Source organism: Astatotilapia calliptera, chromosome 3 (assembly GCF_964374335.1).
Source record: "Astatotilapia calliptera chromosome 3, fAstCal68.1, whole genome shotgun sequence".
Taxonomy (NCBI): Eukaryota; Metazoa; Chordata; class Actinopteri; order Cichliformes; family Cichlidae; genus Astatotilapia; species Astatotilapia calliptera.
Window position 1 is genome coordinate 8,579,652 of NC_137424.1, and position 13,391 is coordinate 8,593,042.

The 13,391-nt window shown below is 45.5% G+C and overlaps 1 protein-coding gene across 2 annotated transcripts in view; it reads right to left on the minus strand.

The window, feature by feature from the left end:
• The window catches only part of LOC145419379 (protein NLRC3-like), a 234,404-nt gene that overhangs the window by 205,478 nt on the left and 15,535 nt on the right, over positions 1-13,391 (minus strand). The window lies entirely within an intron of this gene.

Here is a 13,391-nt window from a genome sequence, read left to right on the forward strand (position 1 = left end):
ACGTTTTCAGATTCATGGATTCAATCAGTTGATGTTTGAAACTCTTCTAAATGATTCCTTGTAAACTTCTTCCTCTTCAGTCACAAACAAACAGGAAGTGATGTCACATGTGTTCCTGTCCACACAGCAGAATGAGTCTATTGCTGACAGTGATGTACAAACAGAGTGAGCATTTCTGAGGCCCAAAATAAACTGAGTAGTTCACTGAATGAACAATGGACTGTGAGCTCAGTTCCTTCATCATTAGTATGGATTATATATGTATATGTATTATATTAGTATCATATATATCAGGTGCTGCTGCTTTCAGTCATTGTGCAAATGTGCTGTTTGTAAGCTTGTAAAGCTGCAGTCAGCTGAGACTGAAGAAGTCACCTGATCAGTGAGCAAACGTTTCTGAAAAGGTCCAGATGAACAGAATCAACCTTTTGGGATCAGCCAGCAATGCAGCATCATTGTTGTTCAGCTTCAGAGGTTTGCAGGAATGAACTGATGACCAGAAACAGCTGCAAAGTCCAAGAAAATACCAGCTGGAGTTCAGCTGCATTTGAAGAAGTCAAAGAAAAGTAAGGATGGCAAAGGGCGACGTTTTCTTCCAAAGAGCTGCAAACATGGTCGACGCCTCATTAGAAGAATCATCTGGACATTTGTGAGGAACTCTAACCAAGAAAGCAACGTCACACAGATCCAACAGACAGTTTCCATGACTGCAAGTGTTGAGTGGAAAAATGCTACATTGCATTATTGCATCCTCTCACCACAGGAGGCGCTGTTGGCACCACTGATTGCTGATCAGCTGTTCTCTGATGATCTGATTGATACTGTGAATAACGGGACTCACTGAACTCTGTGACACAGTGAAGATTACAGAGTTTAACTTCACCCTTTAAGACTGACCACAGAACCAAGTCCGCCAGAGCTTTTGTTATATTTTTACATGCTGTGGAGCCATTTGTGGGAGCATTTCAAGTTGCTATACATCAATACAACTGTTATAGCCCTAATTTTAATAATATGTATGCATTAAGTCCATAGTAACTACATAAACTGCAAAAACAACCTCTGCTCATCCATCTCTGTGTGTATCAGGATACATTTGGTTCATAATACACAGAAAAATCAGAGTTATTACCTGTAATAAATGTGAAAGATTCCTGCAGTGATAACCAGGCAGGACTGAAACACATCCAAGCTGTCACCACGGTAACAGCAGCGTCCATCCACAGGTGAGGGGAGGAGCAAAAAGAGGGACTTTGACCATTTTATACTAAAAACACTCAACTAATGTTTCTAATATGAAACAAATAAGCCCACATTAATGTGAGCGTTTATTAAATAATAATAATGATGATTTCCTCCTGATCTCATTTCCACAGCAGAGAAAACTGTGGTGTATATTGAGGTGGAGGGTGTGGTCTGTGGCTCAGGTGTAGAGTGAGGGTGGGGTGCACCACACAGTACTGAAACTCTCCAGCAGAGGGTGCTGTTAAGTCCTTATTGTAACACAGTTACTGTGTGCAGTTAGACTTCATACATAATCTGCACTTATTTCCATCAGACATGCTGTCAGTAAATGATTGGTTTCTATTGATTCTACTTCCTGTTGACTCGTTTGATGACAGTGAAACAATCACAGCTGATTGTGTGATGATGTAAACTGTCACTGTTACATTCAGTGTGTGTGACATAATGTTAGTGCAGGCTGATAACAGCCTGGTTCTGTTAGAAACACATGAACGTGTCCATAGATCAGTGTGTGTTTAACATGAGAGCTTCAGCCCTGCTGATGTGTTAAATAAAGACATGCAGGAAAACTGATGAGACTCTGAAATAACTCTTTATATTTATAATGTAACTCTGCATCAAAAGAACAACAAAGGATCCCAGACAGGTTTCTGTGAACAAAGACCATTCTGATGTTTCTGTGTTTCTAACACTTTGACATTATTAGTAAACAGACTGCAGTGAGCAGCATTTATAAAGAGCTTCTATATAAAGATATGACAGCTGTTTGACAAGTTTATCACTCTGTGTTTGGACCTGATCAGTCCAGCTGTTTACTTGAAACATGTTCATTTACCTGTTCTGTTATATTCATGTTCTTGTCTCTGTTGAAAACACATTTTAATGTCCCTCAGATTTTTCTCCCAGATGAATAAATATAAAAATGACACAAACTGACTGCAGCTACTTTTTGTCCTTTCTGTCAAAAACCTTCATGTGACTCATGAGAGACACGTTTCAGCTGTTTGTGACAGATCAGAGGCCAACAAGTCATTTATAACACTTTCCATCATTGTTTAAAGTTCTCAGTGTTTCTGTGTTGCTGCGTATAGGATCTCCCAGCATCATCACTGTGCTGTCCAATCATTGTGTGCGAGGTTACCCTTATAGTGCGATGTGTGTTTGCACAAAGAGAAGCATGTGTGTCAAATATAAATAAGCACAGAACAGAAACAGCTGCTCGTTTCTTCTGTTTAGAGTCAAGTTAGTGTTTTGTGTCTTTGTTTGAGGCCTGATGTCGAGCAGAGGTGTGTGTAACTGCACTGGTCTGTTATATGTGTGAAGTGTGTGCTTCTCTTCAGCATCATCTTTGTCACTGCTGATTCCTTTGTGTCATCATGTGTTGAGAAGAGAGAACAGTTATAACGGAGGAGCAAAAGGAAGCCCTGAAATCTGCATCAACAAGGAAGTGTTGGCTCACCAGTGATCCCAGCAGAGCCACTGGTTTGGCTCCAGTTGTTCTAGATTCAATGATGTTGTTGCTACAGATACATGTCAGCATCTTTATTGAATTTAATATGAAGCAGAAATGGTGTCATTAGGAGAAGAAGAGGAGAACAAGTCCGGCGAGGAGGCAGCAGCTCTTAAAGATGAAACAGCAGCTCAGCCCTGAGCTCAGAGAGCTGCACATGAAAAAGCTCCTCAAGCAGATCCTGTCAGAGGTTTGTCATCAACAGGAGGAACTGTTCACATCATAGGATGAAGATGCTGTCAGCTGGATGAAGAAGGTTATTTAATGCAAACGTTCACACTGAAGTCAAATTGTTGTCGTGTTGAACAGATTCATGTACTGATCGTCTCCAGAATGTTAGAAGAGCTTCAATGAATCATTAGAAACAACTTACAGCTGCACAGCTGTGTCAAACACATCTGTGTGTCATTGTGGGATTGTTGTGTTTCTACATGTGACACACGTCTAAAACATGCACACAATCTGAACACAAACAGGGACTCATGTGTTCCCACAGCCAGATGCTGAGAGCCATTTCCTTGTAGTCCTGTGTCTACATACATGAACCATTAGATGTTATTGGAATGATTGTCAGCTCTGATAGTTTCATGTGTGTTTAGCTGGACGCTGTTTGATCCTCGACATGTTTAAAGGTGTCCAGTCCTGAGACACTGGGGCTGGAAACAGCTGTGATGTCATTGGACTGTCACACAGACAGAAGTGCATGAAGTGAGCAGCCGAGGAGCCGCTGATGTTTTGGATTCAACAGCATTTGAAAGGTCGACACAGACACATTTGCACACAGAAAGCTGAATCTGTCATATGCCACAGTGAACTCACTGTTCAGTGTTTTTCAGGAAGCTTCTTAACTGCCTCTGCTGCCAAACAAGCAGCTGATGTCCTTGAGAAGAAGCTGAAGAAGTCTTCAACAACAAATACAGGAAGTGGACTTTCAAATACTAGATTCACTTTAGACTCACAGAGAAATGACTCAACCAGCTGTGTTTGACTATATGAAAGGTCAGTGTGTGTCTGCACACAGACTGTTGTGTTGGACTGTTATTCAGTTGTCTGCTGAATGTTTTCAAATGTCTGCATCTCAGCTGTGATGAGGCTGGGGGTCATGGGAGGCCACCGTAGCAGCCTCTTCAACATCATGACATCATCATAAATGCTGCTGGACTGTCTGATGGGCTGACGGTGAAAAAGCCGTCGGGAAGGAAACAGAAGACGTTTCAGAGGCTGCAGCAGATTTCTTTGATTCGGGGCCTTTTTCAGCTTTATTGGACAGAGCAGTGAAGATAAGTGACAGCAAAGCAGAGAGAAAGGGGGCGTGGCCCGGGTCAAAGCCAGGCCAGCTGCTCTCCACCTCGTGGTCACCTGCTCATCCTAGTGAGCTCCACCAGCAGCCCTTTCACACACTTTACACTGTCAAACACTGTGTGTGGACCTCAGCTAACAACAGGCTACATTTAAGTCTGGACTACATGCTTTTATATTGTTTTTATTCCATCAGCAGCTCAACATCATGAGCAGCTTTGACATAAAGACATCAAACTCAAGCTGACTTTAAACTACTTTTAATACAGGGGCTCAAAAACAACAACATCTTTATTATATATCAGGACACAAAGTCATTTCATCTCAAAGGGAAACAGCTTTATTTGGAATAACCAGCACTATCAACTGGTTTGGGATCTCCACCAGTTTCATGTCTTTGCAGCTTCTCCAACAAAGTTCCTGTAAAATCAGCATGTTTGTCTTTATTGGTTTGATAGTGATTGATTATTCAGTCCCAATCTGCTGTCATCTAAAGAACAAAATGATGTTTCTATGAGTCACAAAGCTCCAGATGTTGTCGGCTTCACAAAGAAAACAAAGAACTTAAACACAAAGTGTTTGGAGCCAAAATGTTCCCAAGCTGCTCTTTTTGAAATGGCAGAGGTACAGTGGTGTCTAACAGCACACTGTGGAAGGCAAACATGTTATTGTTGGATGAAACTTCATGAATCCTTTGTAGATTTGAGCTGTTGGAGCCTTTCTTTTCTCTTCAGGTGTACAGATGCTGAGGAGGCAGGTGAAGCAGGTGGAGCTGTTGTGATGCTGGCAGAGGGTGTGTCTTAGTAACTCTGTGAGGCAGAACTGGATCCAACATTGTGGATGTGTTGATGTTGGAGCCATTAAGAGTCTCTGGCCACACTGTAGGATTTCCCTTTGATCCACTGTGGGGGCATTTTGGAGTCTGTCAGTGAAACTCTTCATGTTTGTGTTTGACTCCAGTTTATAGAAACAGAGAAATGTGTCATGCTTTTGTTCGGCCTCCACAAATACACACATTTGTTCATTGGTTGGACTTTTTGGAAGGAGACACATTGAAAACCATGTTAATAAGATCTTGTTGTTTCCTGTGGATCCGACACAGAGAGTGGACTTCAGACAGAAAGCGTGGAAGAGATTTTAGAGGCCGTGTGTGGCAACAGGAAGTTTCTGTGTGTTTGCTGATCTTACATGTGGAAAACAACACGTGATGTTTGTGAAGTTCTACAATGATCATTGTTCTCACAGCATTTTGAGTGGGAACAGTTCAAACTGGGAGTAGTGGGAGTTATTTACTGATTGAAACAAGCTGAATGTTTCTGTGACGATGAAGATCAGCAGCTCAGCTGATCAATGAACTGACATCTATCAGTCGTTTCATGAGATGAAGTCATCAGCAGACATTTGTTCTGACTGTGTGATGAATGTCAGAACGTCAGGGCTCTGCTTTAGTCACTGCTTGATGATCATTGGCTCATTGTTGAATCCAGGGCCCAGTCTGACCTCTGACCTTTGCTGCAGGTCTTCTGTGTTATCTCCACTTTCATGTCTGATCTTCTGCTGTATCGTCCAAAATAAACATCTGGATCATTTCCAACACTTCAGCAGATCTTTAGTTTGGGCAGTGCAGCACAGAATAACACATATTGTACTATACTGCCCACTTCCTGATCTTATTGGATCTGTGTGTGAGGTTGGTGAAGGAAACACATGTTTACTGAGTGAGTCGCTGCCATTAGGAACTAGTTTTTATATCACAGCCTGGAAATCACACAGGACCATTTCTGCAAGTGAAAAGTCGTCATTGGAGGAAAATGATTGTGTAGTTTGTGCGACTGAAGACTTGTCCCAACTACATGTGCTGCTGACCTTTGACCTTTCCTTTAGGTGCACAGAGGAGTCTGTGGAAACATCCAGAGCTGAGGCAGTGCTACAGATGCTTCAAATAAAGTGGTGTATTATCCATGTTTTCTATGGATCACATCCAGTATCCTGATCTAACGAGCCCCCTTTTTGTGGATTTTAGAGCCTCTGACTTTTGCTGCGTCTCATTTCAAGCACAAGAGCAAGAAGTGGATGAAGAAATGGGGCGAGTGGGGTCAGTGTGGTGCACGTCAGCTGTGCTCACACATGCTTTCACAAAGAACATGTGTGTTCATCGGCAGCATTAAGGTGCACTTTAGTCTTCATAATAATAAAGTATTCTGACTTTATTCTTCTGAATCCTCACAGTCATGTTGCAGCTCTGCTTTGCTTTAAGAAAATGTTCTACCAGGATGTTACTTTCCTAAACGTGTTCTCCAAATGTTCCAAAGACTTTGTTCTTGTCAGGGGTAGTGTCGTGGATGAGAGAAGGAGGACCCAAACGCTGGACTCACAGGCAGGTAGGTGAAGGTGGATGTTTATTGCCGAAGGAGCGAGCAAACAGTACAGAGGGAGGAAATGGCTGGCTGACTGAATGAATGAATGAATGACCAAAGGACTGACTGACTGAACATACAGACGACATAGACATCAGACGTACATCATCAATGACCCGACACTGAATGGGTAGAACAGAGGGCTTAAATACACAGACTGGTGATAATGATGATAATGAGAGAACGGTGAGTACACAGCTGAACATAATGAACTAATGATAATGGGAAGAGGACTGAACATAATGCACACAGACCAAGGCTAACACAATAAAACAGGAAGTGGAACAGGCAGTAGATAAACAGTGAACGTGAACTGAAAATACTGGGTCACCGACCCAGGAACCCTGACAGTACCCCCCCCCCTTCAAAGGCCGGCACCCGACGGCCAAAAGAAAAAGAACCAGAACAGGGCGGGCGGAGGGGGCCCAGGACGGAGGGACGGAGTCCACACAGAGACAGTTCAGGTGGGTGGCCACGTGGCCCGAGGCCGAGACGAGACAGGTCAGGTGGGCGGCCACGTGGAAGGCAGCAGCGACCACTGAGCCGGTCCGGTAGGTGGCTGCGGCGGTCGAGACGAGACTGTTCCGGTGGACCGACCGTGCGGAAGGCAACGGCGGCGGCGAAGGAGACGACGGAGCAGTTCAGGGGGCCGACCGCGTGGAAGGCAGCGGCGGCTCTCCAGTGTTAGGCGTGCTGGCCACGGCCCGGTGGGCACAGGACCAGACGAGGCCGGCCCAGGCGACGACGGGGCCGGACCAGGCGAAGCACAGGCTGGAGCTGCAGCAGGTGAAACAAAAGCCAAAGTCGAGGCTGGGCCAGACGAGGACGAAGACTCTGAGGCTGGGCCAGACGAGGACGGAGGCTCTGAGGCTGGGCCAGACGAGGACGGAGGCTCTGAGGCTGGAGCCGGACCAGGCGGAGCAGAAGCAGAGGCCGACGCCAGACCAGGCGACGTTGAAGGCGATGCAGAGGCCGGGCCGGGCGTGGGTGCAGCTGAGGCAGAGGCCGGGCGTGGGTGCAGCTGAGGCAGAGGCCGGGCCGGGCGTGGGTGCAGCTGAGGCAGAGGCCTGACCAGGCGTGGGTGCAGCTGAGGCAGAGGCCTGACCAGGCGAAGTTGAAGCCTCTGGCTGGAGACAGGCCGGGCCAGCGGGTGCGGAAACCCCTGGCTGAGGAGCGGCCGGGCCAGCGGGTGCGGAAACCCCTGGCTGAGAAGCAGGAGAGCTCACAGCTGGCTCTGGGTGCTGTGGCTGCAGGTCCGGGAACCGAACAGGATGGTGGACAGGCGACTGGGAAACAGGAGGCGACTGGACTGACTGGACAGGGGACTGAGCTACAGGAGGTGACTGGGGGACAGGAGCAGACTGGACTGACTGGACAGGGGACTGAGCTACAGGAGGTGACTGGAGGACAGGAGGGGACTGAGCTACAGGAGGTGACTGGACTAGAGGTGAGTGAACTGACTGGAGGGCAGCAGGAGACTGGACAGCAGGTGAGTGAACTGACTGAAGGGAAAGCTGAACAGCAGGTGAGGGAACTGACTGGAGGGAAAGCTGAACAGCAGGTGAGGGAACTGACTGGAGTGGAGATGCTAAGGGAGGAACAGAGGCAGGCGTGGCTGACGACGGAGCTGAGGTTGGTGTGGCTGATGGCTGAGCTACAGACTGGGCTAGACAGGGAGATAAAGCTACAGCCTGGGCTAGTAAAGCTGGTGCCTGAGCAGGGGACACTTCAGCCAGCCTAACCAGGGATAAAGCTAGTGCGTGAAAGGCTGGATCAGGTGGTGGATGAAGTGGTGGACTGATTGGCTCTTCCGTGCTTCCAGAGCGTGAGGGCACTGGCTGGAGAGCCTCAGCTGAGTCTCTAGGGGGGTCAGGCCGGATCCTGGCCGCCCTCAGCCTAGGTGCTGGGACAGGCACGGGAGGTGGCTGGACACTAGTGATGTGACGTTCTGTATCGGGGCTTCGAAGCGTGTGTCGAGTAATGGAGGGGGCGTTTCCGCGAAGCGCGTATCGAGGCTTGCTTCATTTATGGGAGGAGCTGAAAATGATGACGTCCGAAGCCTCGCTGCCCGGCTGTACCACGTGACTGGTTCATGAAGCGGTTCGAACTTTGCCGCAAATAATCATTTTCCACACTGCCAGTATAAATATACACAGTACACTGCATCACTACACTATAGGTGTTTTACACACTCCTTTTGTTGTTGACATTTACAGGCTGTGTGCAAAATGCCACACTCTTCAAATTCATGCCAACTAATATTTTTACGTCCAGTAGGTGTCCTGCTAGAGCAAATGAAGCTTCAAGAAGCTTCGCGTTGGGGTGAACCAATTGGATGAAAAGCTTCAGTGCTTCATGAGGCTTCATCTGCCCATCACTACTGGACACCAGTCACCCCCACCCGAGGAACAGAGGTGGGTGTGGAGGTATACGGGGTCACAGCTGCCCTCGTCCTGGGTGCGGGCACAGGTGTGGGTGTCGGCTGACTGACAGGAGTGGAAATGATGACTGGGCGAGTGATACTGACAGGTCTATCTGGATTTATTCTGGTCCTTCTGCCACCACTATTTACAGTCTTTGACTGAACAGTCTTTGGGGGAGCAGAGCAGAAAAAATCTTCCCAGTCCACTTCATCCTCTAGGAGGGAAACATCCCATGAATCAGAAAAGAGTCTATTGTGTGTTTTAAGTGAATAATCAGATGGTGAGTGCGAAAAACAGTCACTGGAGCTCACCATCGGGAGTTGCTGGAAATAGTCCTTGTTATGGCGACGTGTGCGCCGCTTTCTCCGGGAAGAGGCAGTGGGCGGGGTACACAGCCGAGCCTCTGGCACGGGAGCCTCCATTGAGCCGAGGTGGGAGGCGGAGCCACCGTGCCATGGCGAGGTTGAAGGTCCGGTGAGTAAAATGGCTGGTGGGCGAGCGAGGAGCGGAGCAGCGGAAGAGCGAGCGGCCGAAGCCTGGCCTGTGACGCCCACTCTCCGCGGCGAATGCTCCGATGCAGGTGAGGCAGCAGGTGGAGGACCGCGGCGTCTCCGAGGCCCGCCCAGAGCCAGGCGAGTCCCCTCAAAGACGTGCTCCCTCTCTGAGAAGAGCCGCTGTTTCCACCTGAGCTTCTCCGCCCAAATGGAGAGCGCTACGTCCTGCCGCTCGAAAAGGTCCGAGTCCGCTGGGTCCACAACGCGTGGTCGGGTCATTGTGTCAGAGGTAGTGTCGTGGATGAGAGAAGGAGGACCCAAACGCTGGACTCACAGGCAGGTAGGTGAAGGTGGATGTTTATTGCCGAAGGAGCGAGCAAACAGTACAGAGGGAGGAAATGGCTGGCTGACTGAATGAATGAATGACCAAAGGACTGACTGACTGACTGAACATACAGACGACATAGACATCAGGCGTACATCATCAATGACCCGACACTGAATGGGTAGAACAGAGGGCTTAAATACACAGACTGGTGATAATGATGATAATGAGAGACCGGTGAGTACACAGCTGAACATAATGAACTAATGATAATGGGAAGAGGACTGAACATAATGCACACAGACCAAGGCTAACACAATAAAACAGGAAGTGGAAAAGGCAGTAGATAAACAGTGAACGTGAACTGAAAATACTGGGTCACCGACCCAGGAACCCTGACAGTTCTAAGTAGTTCTACATGATGAAACATCCACACTAAGTTTAAGAAGGACACACAAACACCATCTGTCCTTTCATCATGTGTACAAACGTGTTCAGATGTCAAATGTACCGTGAATGGATGCAAATGTGGATCGTTCCAATAAAATGAGACAGTTTTGTAAGTGGATCACAGTTTGAAGTTCATTGAAACCTATAAGAACATGTTATTCAAACCAACTTTATCCAACAGGAAGAAGCATCAGGGGAACAGGAAACATTCAAACATGTTTACTGTAAGAACTGCACAAAGGAAGGAAACACAATCCTACACACGAGCACTTTAAAATGGACATTTAGCTTTTCAAACATCAGGGAGCTGCAATAACAACACTGTGCCCATTCTGATCAGACTGAAAGATTTATAGAGATTTATCCATGTGCTGCAAAAGGATTTGATATCAACATAGATGCAGATTAGCAGGAGCATTTTCTTCATATTGATTTAGAGTTCAGTACCAGGAATATGTAGAATTAACATCTGTGTGCATGACGAGTGATGAAAATTCAAAGTCAGGCTTTCAGAGGATGTCAGAATTGGTGTCTCTATCTGTGACTGTCCCAGAGGAACTTACCTGGGGGATTATTACAGATCTGTCTATATAGAAAGACTTGCATTGATTCACAGTGTACAATTCTTTCTAATCTATTAACATCTTCCTCCAAATCCTGTTTCTGCTGTTTAATGACATATGTCTGAATACAGACAGTGGAAAAATGTCAGTCCTAGTCTTACTGGATCTCAGTGCAGCATTTGATACAGTTGACCACAACATATTACTCAAACGACTGGAGAACTGGACAGGTCTTTCAGGAACTGTACTAAACTGGTTCAAAACATACTTAGAAAACAGGAAATACTTTGTATCAATAGGTAACTTCACATCTGAGCAGACAAGTATCACATGTGGAGTTCCCCAAGTTTCATCTTGGGACCCTTTCTGTTTAACATTTACATGCTCCCACTGGCACAGATTATAAAGAACAACAAAATAAACTGTCATAGCTATGCAGATGACACACAAATATATATCACAATGTCACCAGGAGACCAAGGCCCCGTACAATTTTCTCCAGCTAAACAAAAACAAAACTGAGGTAATAGTCTTTGGCGCCAAAGAAAAACGATTACAGGTCACCAGAGAACTTCAATCTATACATCTAAAAACCACAAACCAGGCGAGAAATGTGGGTGTAGTGATGGATGCAGACCTAAACTTAGAAAAACACATTAAGACAATAACAAAATCAGCTTACTATCACCTCAAGAATATATCAAGGATAAAAGATCTGATGTCTCAACAGGACCAGGAAAAACTAGTCCATGCATTCATCTTTAGTAGGCTTGATTACTGTAACAGCATCTTTACAGGTCTACCTAAAAAATCAGTCAGACAACTACAGCTCATTCAGAACTCTGCTGCTCGAGTCCTCACTAAGACCAAAAAAGTGGACCACATCAGTCCAGCTCTGAGGTCTTTACACTGGCTGCCTGTCCGTCAGAGGATAGACTTTAAAGTTCTGATGCTGGTCTATAAAGCTCTGAATGGTTTAGGACCAAAATACATCAGTGACCTCCTGACCCAGTATGAACCTTCCAGATCCCTCAGGTCATCTGGATCCGGTCTTTTATCAGTTCCCAGAGTCAGAACCAGACACGGAGAAGCTGCATTCAGCTTTTATGCTCCTTATATCTGGAACAAACTCCCAGAAAGCCTCAGATCAGCTGAAACACTCAGTTTATTTAAATCCAGGTTGAAGACTCACCTGTTCTCAGCTGCATTTGAATAAAGCACCAAATCCACACTTTAAGCTTAAATTTTAAAACTTACATTTAACTACTGATTTTATCTACTGTTCTGATCTGTTTTGATTTTATATACTGTTTTGTTTGTTTGTTTGTTTGTTAATTAGTTAGTTTGTTTGCTTGTTTTAATCAATTTTAAATCATGCTTTTTATTTGTTCTTGTTTCTAATGTCTCTGTAAAGCACTTTGAATCACCTTGTTGTTGAATTGTGCTATACAAATAAACTTGCCTTGCCTTGCCATCAGAAGGGCTCAAACCTCCTGCTGTTTCTACTGGACCATAAATTCTACTTTATGATCATCTTCAAAAATAAAAACGTGAGTTTATTTGTGAACTCTGTGAAATGTGTCTGATGTTTAGTTTGAACCAATCCTGTGTCAGCCGCAGCCACATCATTGCCACACATACAAATGGGTGCGTTCCTGTTTAGACCTGCTGGCTGTCAATGGGCTTCATTCCATTTCAGACTGCCGGTGGTCGGCTGTGATCTAAACTCAACATGGCTCCTGTGTTAGAAGAGCCTCTGATTTTAAACTTTGCACATTTAATAGTTTCTTTCCAACACTGTGGAGCTACCAGCCCAGTATATGTAGCCACAGTAGATGGAGTTATCAAGCTGGACTGACAAACATCAGGACTCATGTGATCCCTACATGTGGACCTTTCACAGATGGATCCAAGTGCAGATTCAACTCTGCATCACATTTGACTTCAGCTGTTACACACTTTCTAGCTGTGTCACTTCCTGCTTTTTGGATCAGATAGTTTATTCATGTCCACAAATGTTTGGCTGCATGTTTGTATCATCTATATTTCCAGTCTTCATACAGCCGATATTTCATGTGAACTCCAACCTGCCAGCTGCCATCATGTTTTCAGGGTTCATTCAGTGTTGAAATGTAGGACAAACAGCAGCACATGTTCTCTAAATGTTTGCAGTCATTTTAAATGAAGCTGATTCTACATGAGACATTTTCCATATTTACTGTCTTTGAACAGAGAATAATAAAGCCATCAAACATATACAGGCTGTGCAAATACAAACTTCTGTGGTGCATTTGATGACCTGCAGAGGAGAACAAGTCGGGCTTTTCAGCCCTAACACAACCTCTTTGTTCTCAATACTACAAAACCTTCAAAGGCTGATATGGAAGTTTGCATGAATCACCAACACAGTAGTGTTTGTTTCTAGTATAATTATAAATAAGCTGATCAGATATCTGCTGACTGATTAGATCCTGTATCTATTACAGATGAACTGGATATCACAGCGCATGTTGTTAATCCGTCATATCAAACTAAACCGTGTTGCTGGTGTAAATATCCTCCAATAAAGTCAGATGAGGGCTGCTGTTGCCAGGTAACGATGATGTCACACTGGATCTTCTGATCTTTAGCATCGTAGCGCTCGGAGTCTGATGTTGGCTCACGT